The sequence below is a fragment of the Gymnodraco acuticeps genome, unplaced genomic scaffold (genome assembly GCF_902827175.1).
Source record: "Gymnodraco acuticeps unplaced genomic scaffold, fGymAcu1.1, whole genome shotgun sequence".
NCBI classification, from domain to species: Eukaryota; Metazoa; Chordata; class Actinopteri; order Perciformes; family Bathydraconidae; genus Gymnodraco; species Gymnodraco acuticeps.
In genome coordinates this window covers 122,827-138,158 of record NW_022989848.1, presented here as the reverse complement: position 1 = coordinate 138,158, position 15,332 = coordinate 122,827, and the positions used below count along the sequence as shown (strand labels likewise).

General features: G+C 48.6%; 1 pseudogene; it reads right to left on the bottom strand.

Annotated features, from left to right (window-relative positions):
* Nucleotides 1-3,785: 3,785 nt before the first annotated feature.
* Nucleotides 3,786-14,389, bottom strand: LOC117561479 (annotated as a pseudogene).
* Between the last annotated feature and the right edge of the window lie 943 nt (nucleotides 14,390-15,332).

Here is a 15,332-nt window from a genome sequence, read left to right as displayed (position 1 = left end):
CACACACACACACACACACACACACACACACACACACACACCACACACACACACACACACACACACACACACACACACACACACACACACACACCACACACACACCCGTGTGAAAACAGGGATGGATACTAAACAGGTCTACCAAACAGAGGCCCCATTACCCAAATACCCATTACCTTCTATTTAACATCTACATGCTCCCCCTCGGTGAAATCATCCGCCAACATGGTCTCAACTTCCACTCCTATGCCGACGACACCCAACTCTACATTAGCACCAATCCATCATCCCAGCTACCCCCCACCGTCAGTAGTCAACTGCCTCCACGACATCAAAACCTGGATGTCAACAAATCTACTGAGACTCAATAAAACAAAACAGAGCTCATGGTTGTGGCCCCAAAAACACTGCTCCGGAAGGTCGGAGATCTCCTCCTCACCATCGATGGCTGCTCCATCCACCCTTCCCCTGAGGTTCGCAGCCTGGGCGTCACTCTGGACTCTAGCCTCACCTTCAACTCCCACATCAGGTCAACTGTCAAAACTGCGTTCTTCCACCTTCAAAACATCTCTAGACTCCGGCCCTCTCTCCCCGACCCCGTTGCAGAAACATTCATACATTCATCTCCTCACGCCTGGACTACTGCAATGGAGTCCTGTTCGGGGTCACCAGCAAAGCCCTGGACAGGCTCCAGTACGTCCAGAACTCTGCAGCCAGGCTCCTCACCCACACTAAGCCCTGGCAACACATTACCCCCACCCTCATCCACCTTCACTGGCTCCCGGTCAAGTCACGCATCCAGTACAAACTCCTCCTTGTAACCTACAAATCTCTCCACTCCCTAGCCCCTCCATACATCTCTGACCTCCTTCAGCCCTACACCCCCTCTCGTCAACTGCGGTCCTCCGACAACGGGCTGCTCTCCATCCAGCGCTCCAAGCTAAAAACCTTTGGCAACAGGGCTTTCAGTGTCGCAGCTCCCACCCTCTGGAATGCTCTCCCCTCTGCTATCAGGAATGCCGACTCTCTGGACACCTTCAAAAAACACCTCAAACACCATCTGTTCACCCGGGCCTTTGGCCTCAGCTAAAATGAAGTAACCAGCAACCGCTTATTTTTTTCCTAACCTGTGTATCCTTGTGACTATTATTATTTTGTTGTTTTATTTCCCATTGTAAAGCGTCCTTGGATCTCTTGAAAGGCGCTATAAAAATAAAAATTATTATTATTATTAAATGATCATAGCCCTTCTTGGCTTCACCAACAGAATGAAACTAAAAGAGCTACGTACAGAAAAAGACTCAAAATAATCACAAAGCAACAACAGAGAAACAAAGAAATACTACAAAGAGACACCAGACGACTTTAAAGAGTTAAACAGATGTCAAAGAGACTCAAAACTATTTTAAAAAGACAACAAATACTTCAAAAACACAAAATAATTGTAAAGAGTTACAAAGACTTCGAGAGGAGGCCGCAGCAAAACCTCGCCTTTGCCTGACCCGGCTAACGCTACTCGAGGGGTGGCTGAAGCTAACGCACTCGACGCCGAACTTTTACAAAGAATGATGGACTCCCTGAAAGCCGATATTATTGGCAAAATGTACTCTTTGTCTTCCAGCCTACGCTCCGAGATTACCTCTGTCCGAAAAGAACTAAAAGAGTCAATAGGACCATTACAAGATAAAGTCGAGCAAACTGAGCTTGAGCTTGAACGAGCTGCTACGGACCATAGCGGCCGGATAACGGAGCTGGAAGCTACAGTTAGCATGTGTATACATCGGGGCTCGGAGCCTGTGAGAGATTTAACGAGGGGTTACGTATGGTAACCCTTGTTATATAAGCACAGGCGGAGCCCTCTACTCGGGGCACTGTCTGTCCTATACCGCTCGCTGAAGAGAGGTGTTGGAGGCGGTCAGGAGGCAAGGCCTCCTTTTATACGGTGAGATGCGCGCGCATTCAGGTAGGCCCGCCCCGGGGCCGGCTACGTCTATAGAAGTCTCAGTAGGTGAATGCTCGCATGATAAGGTAGTACCCATAGAGTCCAGTAGAGGGCTCCGCCTGTGCTTATATAACAAGGGTTACCATACGTAACCCCTCGTTAGAGATCAAGATTTTTATTATTTTATTTGTTACTTTTCACTTTAGTTTTTCTGAGCAAATGTTCTAGAGACCCAAAGCTGTATCTACAAATGTTCTGTCTTCATACAGGTCAAAACGTATACAGCTAAATATGTCTGTACATCTTGGATATTAAACGAGATGTCCACTTTTTTTTATCTTCAGACAACCCTCAGATTATTTTTGCACATTTGTACACAGAGCTACCAGACTTCTGATGTGCAATAACTGCCGTAGGGTTGTCGGTTCAAGTCCCCGCACAGATCTAAAAATGGAGTGTGGACTGCTACTGCTGGGAGAGGGCCCTCAATAGCTATACTAGGATGGGTTACAAGCAGAGACCACATTTCACTGTGTGCTTTTTAAATGTATTTGTGATCAATAAAACTCAGACATGTGGTACACACTACAGGAGAATAGGGTAAACAATAAACTAACAGATATCACCATGAAACCCCCCCCCCCCCTCATTACGGACATTAACACGGTTATCTTTGACATTACACGTTTTCTGACATGTCATGTTTAAATATGTTCATGAAGAGTTATAATGCTAACTTTTGAGGAGTTTGTTTCCCTAAAGTGATGAAAACTGTGTGTGTGTGTGTGTGTGTGTGTGTGTGTGTGTGTGTGTGTGTGTGTGTGTGTGTGTGTGTGTGTGTGTGTGTGTGTGTGTGTGTGTGTGTGTGTGACAGTCAAAGACAGTAAAACGTAATCCTAATATGGATTTTGGATGTTTGAGTGGATTACAGAAAACATCATTAAGTCCCACTTTATTATTATTGATGTTAATTATTATAACGTGTTACATCATATTATTTTTGCATTACTCTGTATATTATATAACCATGTATTAAATTAAATGATCTTATAAAGTTGTTGCTAACAGGCCAAAGTTTCTCTCCTCAGAGGACTAAGGAGAAACCTTTTTTGTTGACCGCCTCGGACCAATTACTGAGATAATCACCTCAGCTACTCAGCAGCTCAGGTGAGTGTGTGTTGTGTTTGTGACAACAGAGGCCCCCCCTCCCCCCGCCCCCCCCCTGAGACTCACTGTGACCACTGGGTCATAATTAGCTCTTTGTACACTGGCTGTAGTCGGAGAGGGGGGGAGGGGCTCTAATGACCCTCATTACATCAGCTTCTGTGGACACGGCTGTGATCTGAATACATAGCATCATATTACTGAGAGGCCAACACACACACACACACACACACACACACACACACACACACACACACACACACACACTAATAGACACACTAATAGACACACACACACACTTTCCAGTCTTACCTAGAGACGCAACTAAAACTAGACTTTTTTGTATTTGCCAAACGTTTATGTGTAAGACAGAAAATATTTAGCTGATTCATGATTTTGGGGGGGGGGCCCTAAAGACCCTCATTACATCAGCTTCTGTGGACACTGCTGTCATCTGAATACATTGCATCATGTTACTGAGAGACACACACACACACACACACACACACACACACTCTTCAGGTCATTTCTGATCACTTTGTCACCACATGTTGACCTCTTGACCTTAGAGTGTAAAAGTTAATGCTCTTTTGAACTCATCGTGAAGATTGCTCATCTTACGATTGTTTATCGTAATAAGACAACACAGATTGGATTGTGGGAAGAAGAACTTGTATTTTCAGTTGCTCTTATTATTGCTATGTAGGCTTTTGCTTTTGTTGTATACTTTATTATGGTGGGTAAATATGATCTGTGATTCTTCTTTGTAATTGTTAGCATCTGTCTCTGAGGGGGCGGCTGTTAAAGCTGCAGCTTCCTGATCTCTTCTGTCACAGTTCTTCATTTTTCATCATCTGTATTTGATGCAGTCTTTTATGTGCGCAAACAAACTGATTCAAGTTTACAAACACAACACAACACCAACAAAGAGTCAACAGCAACACAAAGCTGTTTGGCATTGGCAGAGAAGATCTGGCACATTATTCGTGGCGTGACCCACACACTCAGCTCTGCTTCTCATCCCACAAACGCTTGTTCCTCACAAATGTGGCTCCATTGAAAAGAGAAATAAACAGGCTTTCCAACGGTATGAAATGTAATGCCAAGAAGCATTGTGACAAACAAGTAGTCGTCTACCAAACACACATTTCCTGACTTGTTGTGCTTTGTTTAGTAACTCTTCGCCCAACCCAGGTAACATTAGTGTGATTTGATCCGACACAACAACAATTGAAGGTGTTTAGAGGTTTCTTTCACGTTCAGTCCGTATATGATTGGGTTGAAGACGGAGTGATAGGAAACTATTTGCAAAGTCAATATCAAACGTGTCATTTGGGAATATTGAATCCTAGAGGAATTATAACAAGATCTAAATCAGATAAACAGGGAAAGCTGATTAAAACCAACAGGTGGGGTCAACAGGTCTGTGCAGCTTTCTCCTGTACTCTCTACCATTCTGATATGATAGTATAAGTTCTCCTGGTGTATGTAAAAAGTATGAAGATAAGAGGCAGAAGGGACACATTTACCAACCATGAACACTCCATATACAGAGAGAGCGCTCGAGCTCACACGCTGAGATTGTAAATTGAATTGTTACAAAAATCCCCCCTAATAGTAAACTGCAGAGTTTGCTATTAGAATAAAGAATGCATCCCAATGCAGTCTCACAAGTCGGCAGAAGCCAAGACAAAACCAGACAGACATCGACAGTTCTTTTCCTCACGATGGTTGAATAATGCAGAGGTTTACAGAGAGACACGTAATCTGTCGCAGGCCATGGCTGCCAGCAGTGAACACTCTGAAAAGGTCAAAGTCATATTCATCACATTTTGAAACAGACGGGCTCGATAACATATGATCTGTTTCTCTGATAAGAAGTCAATCAGAAGCCTGGGGTAAATATTGGTGCTATAAAGAACAGAGTCAATCAAAAAAGCTGCAATGAACATGTACGTGTGGTGCAGTGGGTTGAGCGTTGGTGTTCGTATCAGGGGGTCACAGGTTCAAACCCCGCAGCAGTCAGCTGAGACCCTTCACCCCAAAGTGCTCCTGTGGGGATTGCCCTCAGTATTGAGTATGTGAGTCGCTTTGGATAAAAGCGTCTAACAAGTGACATGTGATGTAATGTACATAGGCTCATGAGGCTTTTGTGAATAACAGGGTTCATACACTTCTCCATGACTTCTCAATGACCTTTACCTAACTTTCCATGACCAAAAAGAATGACCACTGAAAATGGTTTATTTGAACATGGAACAGGAAAATAAGGTCTGATATGAAACATGTAGTGCCGATCTAAAACAAATCAAATAGTAGGCTTACTAGCTTCTACTCGCTAAAGCAACTGCAGTCAGGGAGGCAAAGTCATCAGGTATGAAAAAGGTGACAAGGACCCGACCCCTGACCCCACGGAATATCGGTTTAGGAATAACAGAGGAGTTTAGCAGTCAGAGCGACTAAAGCAGCAGGTCATAATAACAGAAACGCCAAAGAGTCACATCTAATAGAAATATATAAAAGCTTTATTTTAATTGTGTAGCAGTCAGTTTATCATTCTGGCAGCACTGTTGAGTTAATGTATTGTCATGCCTCTGTGCAAGGCTTAGTCTTTCTATCTGTATAGCCAGTGGTGTAAAGTAACTAAGTTCATAAACTCAAGTACTATACTAGGGTACAATTTTGAGATACTTGTACTTTAAGTATTTCAATGTTTTGCTACTTTGTTCTTCTTCTCCACTACAGTTCAGAGGTACATGATGTACTTCTACTCCACTACATGTATTTAATCCCTTTAGTTACTTCACAGATGTGGATGAATGATGTGAAATATAATCAAGTGTTAAATCAGACTTTAGTTCCACCTGGAGTAAATCCTCCAGCTACCCTGCAGTATACAAAGTCATTCAAACTAGCTGCACCTTCACCAGCTTTGAGAACACTTTCATGATCAATCATTATAAAACATATCATATATATTATTCTGAAATGGACCAATCTGCACAACGACTACTTTCACTGTCGCTACTTTCACTATATTTTGATGAGAATACGTTTCTACTTTCAATTGAGGAACATTTTTGAATGCTTTTACTGTAACAGAGTATTCCTACACTCAGGTACTTCTACTTTTACTCAAGAACAAGATCTGAGTACTTCTACTTTTACTCAAGAACAAGATCTGAGTACTTCTACTTTTACTCAAGTACAAAATCTGAGTACTTCTACTTTTATTAAGTACAACATCTGAGTACTTCTACTAAAGTACAATATCTGAGTACTTCTACTTTTACTCAAGTACAAGATCTGAGTACTTCTACTTTTACTCAAGTACAAGATCTGAGTACTTCTACTTTACTCAAGTACAAGACCTGAGTACTTCTACTTTTACCAGGGTTGCCAACTTTGGGTACCTGGCTAGTGAGATTTTGATATCATGGGTTTGAGTAGCGGGACCTTAGCATATATATAGGATATATACAATATATACAAATACACAATATTGGACACAGATAAAGGGCACAAAGTTTCATTCACTAATGAAAGTCAAACACATGTTTGTTTCCACTGTTTTATTGTGTGCCTGTCGCGATAAGCACTTAATTGACTTATCGTACAATAAATAAAAATGAACTCGATAAATTGCCATTTACATGAGGATGTGACTAGCAGTTTGAAAGACTTGAATTATTATTATATATTATCATTATGTCAGTGGTCTAAAATGGTCATACAACGGTGCCGACAATATTATCGTTTATTGCAATAATTTCCGGGAAAATGTATCCAACAAAATTAATTATCGTGAGAGGCCTACTGTATATAGAAACACACACACACAAATCTACAGACTTACTCCAAACTGCCAAATATGTTAATTAACACACTCTATTTTGGCCTAGAAGAACAATAAGCAGCAGGACTTTACTTTTTTATCAATTCTACTGGATCTTAGATCTGCGCTTGCGCAATACGTGTCGGCAGTTGCGAGAGAGTATTTTTGTTGGGTAAGCTATGGTAGGGCTAACCCATACAGTGGTGGGGCTCAAGTCAGTATTTGCAATGTAATTACATACACGCCCCCTTGACAGTGAAACGCCAAGCGTGAGGTTTAGATTATTTCCCTGTCTCAATCCAAATTGAACTGTATGAAACAAAAAGGCACATTTGTCTTATAGTAAATAAAAAGGGCGACCTGGAGCCAATCCTGCAACTTCCCCACAGGTGAAAGAGTTGACCTGCTGAAAACCCAACCCCTGCAGGGGGTTCTGGGGGATTCTCCCCCAGGAGATTTTTTGAAATACTAACATAAAATACACATTCTGGTACTCTCTTGAGAAGAAAAATAAATACATCTATTACTACACGACATATTTTTAAAAAAAGAGTGCCATTTTAGTTTGTTGTTACTTTGTTCTGAAAGCTGAACCTGCTGCTCCTCACAGAGAGAAGAGGGAAGAGGCTGTGAATTACTTTACATTGTGGATAAGGGTGGATAGCCCCCATTGTTCTGTGTGTCAAAATGAAAGACAGCCCACACACCTATCAATCATCAAACCGTGGGGTCTTATTTCATTACGTAATATTGTATCGATGTATGAGATGTACTACAGCAAAAGTATTCTCCGTCGGGACTTCCTGCAACAACACCACGCCGTTATCTTGATTCTGATTGGCCAGAAGACATTATCAAAGATGTTCTATTGAGAAGACGATCACTACGTCACAACAGTTTTCAAAACCGTTTCTAGTCTTCGGTATTCTTGTTTTTTGGCGTGAGAATAGTTTGGGCAGCGTGAGAGCGTGAGATTGAGAGTGAAAGCGTGTGTCACACGCCAGATGCGTGAGAGTTGGCAACCCTACTTTTACTCAAGTACAATATCTAAGTACTTGTAGTGCCGTGAAAAGAGAGTCGGAGGCGGTGTATTAAGAATGGAGTTCCAATCTTTATTATCCATTACTTTCAGAGAGGTTAACACATGCACTGCTCTGCCTGATGAGCTAGCAGGAATGGCAGCTAAAGCTACAGGTGTTCCCCACTAAAGGGTCCGTGTGGCAACACAATAAGCAAGGTGAATTATGTCCAATAACGTGTCACCACACAAGCCCCCCCAGAATTCACACATAAACAAAATCAGCATGGCGGGGAGGAACGACACGCCGACCCCCACGACTCCTGAGCACGGGAGTCGGAAAAGTGACTCCCGCCTGTGCGGCCCCCGGAAGGGGAGGGACCGGAACAACAGGTCTTAAATCCGTGACAGGGGACGAGGCCGGGGGGCGGCCCCGTCGCGGAGGTCGAGCCAGCACCACAGGCTGGTCCAAGTCCAGGTGAGCAGCCTTCACCCGGTCCACCGAGACGTACTCGGCCTTGCCACCCAGGTCGACCACCAGGTGCTTGTCCCCGTGCTCCAAGACCCGGAAAGGCCCATCATAAGGGGGCTGCAGGGGGCCTCTGTGCGCATCGTGCCGGATGAACACGTGCTCCGCCGAGCGGAGCTCTGCGGGAACCTGGGACACCTGAGTACCGTGCTGAGTAGTAGGGATCGGAGCAAAGGCCTCAGCGGCGTCACGCAGGAAAGCCCGCTGGGTCGACGCCGACCAGGGAGCCGATGCATTTGGGAGGAAATCCCCCGGAACTCTCAGCGGCTGACCGTAGACCATCTCCGCTGTAGAACACTGCAGATCTTCCTTAGGTGCGGTCCTCAGGCCCAGCATCACCCAGGGCAGCTTGTCGACCCAGTTACCGTCCGTAAGGCCGGCCTTGAGGGCCGCCTTCATGGAGCGATGAAAGCGCTCGCAGAGGCCGTTAGCCTGAGGGTGGTAAGCGGTAGTCCTGTGCAGCTTAACCCCCAAACCGCCTGCCACAGCGTTCCAGAGCTCGGACGTGAACTGAGAGCCCCTGTCTGAGGTAATGTCTGATGGGGTGCCAAAACGACACACCCACGTTGCAATGAAGGCCCGGGCAACGTCTGCGGCTGATGTCGAAACGAGCGGAACCGCCTCCGGCCAACGGGTCGTTCTGTCCACCATGGTGAGGAGGTAGGAAAACCCCTGAGAGGAAGGCAACGGACCAACCAGGTCAATGTTGACGTGATCAAACCTCCTCTCAGGCACCAGGAAACGCTCCAATGGGGCCTTCGTGTGGCGGTGCACCTTAGCGCGTTGACAAGCCACGCACTCCCTGGCCCAAGTCCTCACGTCCCTTTTCAGTCCTTGCCAAACGAACTTCGCCGCTACCAAACGCACCGAAGGTTTTAACGCCGGGGTGTGACAGGCCGTGCACAGCCTCGAACACAGGACGCCTCCAGCTGGCAGGGACGACAGGCCGCGCCAGGCCCGTAGAGACGTCACACAGGAGAGTAATGCCCCGCGTCGCCGAACATCACGTCCTCCAAGCGCAGCCCCGCGCTCTCCACCTTCAGGGCCTGGACGCCGGGATCTGTGACCTGGTCTGCCGCCATGCGAGTATAGTCCAGGCCCAACTGGACGGCACCGATGACGACCCTGGAGAGGCAATCAGCAACCAGGTTCGACTTGCCAGCCACGTGCTTAATGTCCGTAGTGAACTCCGATATGTAGGACAGCTGCCGCTGCTGACGTGCCGACCAAGGCTCCGCCACTTTTGACATGGCGAAGGTGAGCGGCTTGTGGTCGACAAACGCCGTAAATTCACGGCCTTCCAGCATGAAACGGAAGTGCCGCACGGCCAATAAAGTCCGAGGAGCTCCCGGTCAAAGGCGCTGTATTTGCGTTCTCTAGGCGTCAGCTGGCGGCTGAAAAAGGCGAGCGGCTGCCAAGCGCCCTCCACCCACTGCTCGTGCACTGCGCCGACCGCGTAGTCTGACGCGTCCGTGGTGATGGAGATGGGAGCCGTAGATTATGGGTGTGCCAGCAAAGCCGCCTGAGCCAACGCGGTCTTGACCTCAGCAAAAGCGCCGTCCGCCTCTGCTGTCCAGTCGATCTCCTGGACGGGGGTCTTGCCTTTCAACGCTTCATACAGCGGCCGCATGATGTGTGCGGCCCGGGCGATGAAACGGTGGTAGAAAGTCACCATCCCCAGAAACTCACGGAGCGACCGGGCTGTGAGCGGGCGAGGAAACGCCGCAACAGCCTCCACCTTCGCTGGCAGAGGTGTCGCACCGCCCTTGGTGACGCGGTGCCCCAGGAAATCGATGTCCGACACCCCGAACTGGCACTTTGCAGGATTGATGATTAATCCGTGTTCGTTGAGCCGTGTGAAAAGGGCTCGGAGGTGGGACAGGTGCTCCTGCACTGAAGCGCTGGCGACGAGTATCTCGTCGAGGTAAACAAACACAAACGGCAGGTCCCGCAGCACCGAATCCATCAGGCGCTGGAACGTCTGAGCGGCATTCTTGAGTCCAAAAGGCATCCGCAGGAACTCAAAAAGTCCAAAAGGCGTTATCACTGCTGTCTTGGGAATGTCCAGGGGGTGCATGGGCACCTGGTGGTATCCACGCACCAGGTCCACCTTGGAAAACACCCCCGTACCGGCCAGATGCGCCGAAAAGTCCTGAATGTGCGGCACCGGATAGCGGTCAGGCGTAGTGGCGTCGTTGAGTCGGCGGTAATCCCCGCACGGGCGGAACCCGCCGTTCGATTTGGGAACGACGTGCAGGGGGAAGCCCAAGGACTGTCGGAGCGGCGGACAATGCCCAGGCGCTCCATGGTTGCGAACTCCGCCCTCGCTACAGCCAGCTTAGAAGGGTTCAACCGCCGGGCCCTGGCGTAGACAGGAGGCCCCCCGGTAGTGACGTGGTGTTCCACGCCATGCTTAGTGGTAAGCGCAGAGAAGGTGGGTAGCGACAGGTCTGGAAACTCGGCCAACAGTCTGAGAAACGTGTCTGCACCTGACAGCGAGCCTGACAGCCCGTCGTACGCTGCGCTGCCAAGTGTGCACACGAGGGAAGAAAACGTTAAGGCATCAACCAACGCCTATTCTTAACGTCCACTAAGAGTCCATGAGCACACAAAAAATCCGCTCCGAGGAGGGGAAAAGAAATGTCCGCTGTCACAAAATCCCAGCTGAAACGCTTGTCCTCCGATGCACAAACACATAGGCCTCACGCCGTACGTGCGAATGGGACTGCCGTTAGCCGTCGTCAATCGCGGTCCGTGCCCCCCACGGGCGACGTCTTCACTCGACGCTGGAACTACGCTCCGTTGAGCGCCCGTGTCACACAGAAACAAGATCCCCGAAACGCTGTCGCTGACGAAGAGGAGCCTGCACGTGCCGCCGACGCTCAGAGCCACTACTGAGCGCCGGCCCCTCCGTTTCCCGGGGGTTTGTAGCTGCACGGAGCGATGCATCTCTTCGCCCTTGTCCCGAAACGTGCGTGGTAAACGCACTCTCCGGCGTCTCCACGCCAGCTAGCCACAGCCGTGTCCGGCCTCCGCCACGCTTTCTTGACTGCCGTTGGGCCGCTGAGCGTCGCGGCTAACGTCTCTGCCCCGGGCTGTTGCGTAGCCAGGAAAAAACGATCCGCTTCCTCAGCCAAAGCACGGGGCTCCGTGACAGGCGTGTTGGCCAGCGCCGTCTGTACCCGGGGAGGCAAGTGACGCAGGAAAATCTCCGTGAATAAAATCCGGGGATCTTCCCCCCCTAGCAGATTTAGCATATTCTCCATTAGCTGGGATGGCTTGCTGTCTCCTAGGCCTTGAATGTCAAGTATCTGGCGGGCCCTCTCCTTAGCAGATAAGCTAAATGTCTTAAGGAGAAGGGCCTTAATCGCCTCATATTTGCCATGATGTGGGGGGGCTGCGATGAATCCCACCAACCTGGACGACGTGGAGCTCCCCAGCGCTGCTACCACATGGTAGTATTTTAGGTGCCCGTCACGGACCTGTCGGCAGGCGAAATGTGCCTCCACGTGTGCGAACCATGCCTCCGCGGCGTGATCCCAGAATTCCGGCAGCTTTATGAAAACATCGCGCTCAGCCATGTTCGTTAATTTTCCGGAAACTTTCTCGGAAAAGTCAGGGTCACCAGTGTACTGCCGTGAAAAGAGAGTCGGAGGCGGTGTATTAAGAATGGAGTTCCAATCTTTATTATCCATTACTTTCAGAGAGGTTAACACATGCACTGCTCTGCCTGATGAGCTAGCAGGAATGGCAGCTAAAGCTACAGGTGTTCCCCACTAAAGGGTCCGTGTGGCAACACAATAGGCAAGGTGAATTATGTCCAATAACGTGTCACCACATACTTCTACTTTTACTCAAGTACAAGATCTGAGTACTTCTACTTTTACTCAAGTACAAGATCTGAGTACTATTAGAAAAGGAAGGCTAAAGCTAACGTTAGCAGATAGTGACAATGTATGCTAGCTAGCTAGCTCAACGATTCCTTAAATAATATTGCGACAGAAAAACGTTCCAGTTCACATCACGCTCTGCCGCTCTGCTCTGAACACCTGAACGGCCCGTTCTAACAGCTGTTCACCAGCGGCTCAGTCCGTGCCACAGTGACTCCGCACAGTTAACGAACGCACCGTAGATAATGTAGCTGACCCTCATCCCGGAGCAGCAGAGTTCAGCCGACAGGCAGGAAGACTCGAGCACACAGCTCGCGCTTCATATATTAAAAAATAACACCATGCGCGTCATGATGGCACCTAACAGCTCGCGACCGCAGATTATTTCGGTGATTAGATAACATGTAAATTATATTTGACGCAACTTTAGTTACATTTCCATGACTTTTCCAAAACTTTGGGAAAAATATTGTTTTCCATAACTTTTCCAGGGCCTGGAATTTGCATTTTGAATTTCCATGACTTTTCCAGGTTTTCAATGACCGTAGGCCTACGAACCCTGGAACAACAATGATGCACACAATAGTGGAATTACTGCAGATGATCAGAACATAAACATGATCACAAAATACAGATATCTATATCTCTGCACTTCCACATGCCCATCAAAAGTGATGTCACATCCACGTTTCAGCAGTTGGATCTTAGCCAAGCATCCGAACGGAGCCGCGTGCGCTCGGCAATCAGTGTCCCACACACCAGCCGCCACCGCTCCCACTCAAGCTCCCCCAACGAGACACCTCCAACTCCAGACAGGTCCCAGGCTTCGTCTACTCCGCCAGCGTGGGCAAACAACCGGGGCCACAACAGGCACAGCCAGCTCCAATCTCCCCACCAACGGCATCCTGCCTCACGGCCCCTACACACGGCGGCGTGCGTTGCCGCTTGGCAGTGGGCGTGTCTTGAGCTTGGGGAGTTTCCTCGAGCAACGCGACCAACAACCAATCACATGCATCTCTCCTGTCAATTGCATAAAAAGTTTTACATGTCACACTTTATATGATGAACATTTATGACATTAATGTCTATGGTGCTATTTTACGCAACATTCCATGCTGGCTAAATACTGTCTATGTCTGCTAGCTGTCCATTCAAACGAAGTACACTGGATATAAACTCCCCAAACAGGCGAACATCTACCAGTTTCACCCACTATCTCTGCAACCTCCCTCCATGCCTGGCTCCTCTGGTTTGTATCCCGGTAGGTGAACAGGGACTGATCATAAAGCACCGGGTGATTCCCTACCGCTACGATTATTTTCTCCTCCATTTTTTGTTATATGAGGAAATGAACTGCGGTCTGGCTCTCCCAGCATACACGCGGTTTGATTGGATAGTGCTTGTACTGGTAGATTTGCATAAACGGGATTTGATTGGCTGACGCCTCCGTCGAGGCGTCAAAAGTAGAACATTGCTCTACTTTTGCAGCGAGCACCGCGAGAAAAGCTACGCTTTGCTCCCACAATGCAGTTCGGCGAATCATGACGTCACCCCATTCAAAGTGAATGGGCAGAAGCGTTGAAGCGGCAACGCACGCCGCCGTGTGTAGGGGCCGTCATTAGCAGCCCCCGGCCACTCGCAGCGGCGCACTCGACACGCCTCTCGGACGGAGCCGCACTCCGAAACGGAGCCCGAACTCAGGAGGTGGACAGTCATTCAACTCCAACGTTTCCTGAGAGAAAACGGCATCCACTTTCACCGAAATGACAACAAGGCTAGACTGTTCCACCTCTACAAAGCCTACAGCAGCACAACGGCAAGAACAACGAGACACACAACTCTTCCTGCTCCAGAGCCAACCACCGCGCGGCGCGCGCACCACGGGTCGTGACGTCACAGGCCTCCGTCCTCCTCCACGGACACAGCCCGACTCACCAGCACCCCCTGGTGGGGGCCAGGTCATATTGCCCTCTGTGCCTGCTCTCTCTGTGTCTGACATGTCGTAGCTCATGTCAACCTTTCTCTCATCCCTGTGCTCACAGGCTTCACGAAATCCCCTTGCACATACATCCCTTCATCCCTCCATCCCTTCTTCTTCTTCTTCTTCTTCTTCTTCTTCTTCTTCTTCTTCTCTTCTTCTCTTCTTCTCTTTCTTTCTTCTTCTTCTTCTTCTTCTTCTCTTCTTCTTTCGTCTCTCTTCTTCTTCTTCTGTCTTCTTCTTCTCTTCTAGGCTTATTCGTACTTCTTCTTCTTCTTCTTCTTCTTCTTCTCTACCTTCAGCAGTCACAGCAACCCAGCTTCTGTTTACCTCCTCCTTTAGCAGCTAACCCGTATCAAACAGCACCTCTACCCAGTCACCCAAGGGGCCATACTACATGACTAACCCATTAGCCGACTCTTACCCAGTACCTTCTTTCCCAAACTGGTCTATCCCTTTCCCCCCCATCCCTACCCCCATAGCTTAACTACTTGACCGCATCTTCGCAGCACGCGCATCCCTCTCTTGCCAATTATGCGGAGCCCCCTCCACCCGTCCTCAGCATGGTCAGTCAGCGACCCACCACCCGAGCCGCCCCCCCGCTCCACTCCCCGTTCCGTCAAGAGGCAACGCCTCAACCTTCAACCGCCTGTCACCTGCCGCACCTCCACCTCCCATCATCTCTATGCCCGCAAACGAACGTTAACCAACCAACGCCCCCGTTTCAAAGGGCGTCCACAGACGCGGAAGGCCAATCCTCTACCAGGGAGGCAGGATGGTGCGCAACAATTTCAATGACCTAGGCTGCTCTCTTTCTAGCTGCCGCCTCATGCACATCTGCTCTTTCTGCGGCGGCGCTCATGCCAGGAGCACCTGCCCTCACAACCCAACTACACCAGCAGATTGAATAGCACGACACCTCAGCACACCCGTCAAGATAAGCAACTTAGCTACCGCCTCAGTGAATCATCCAGAT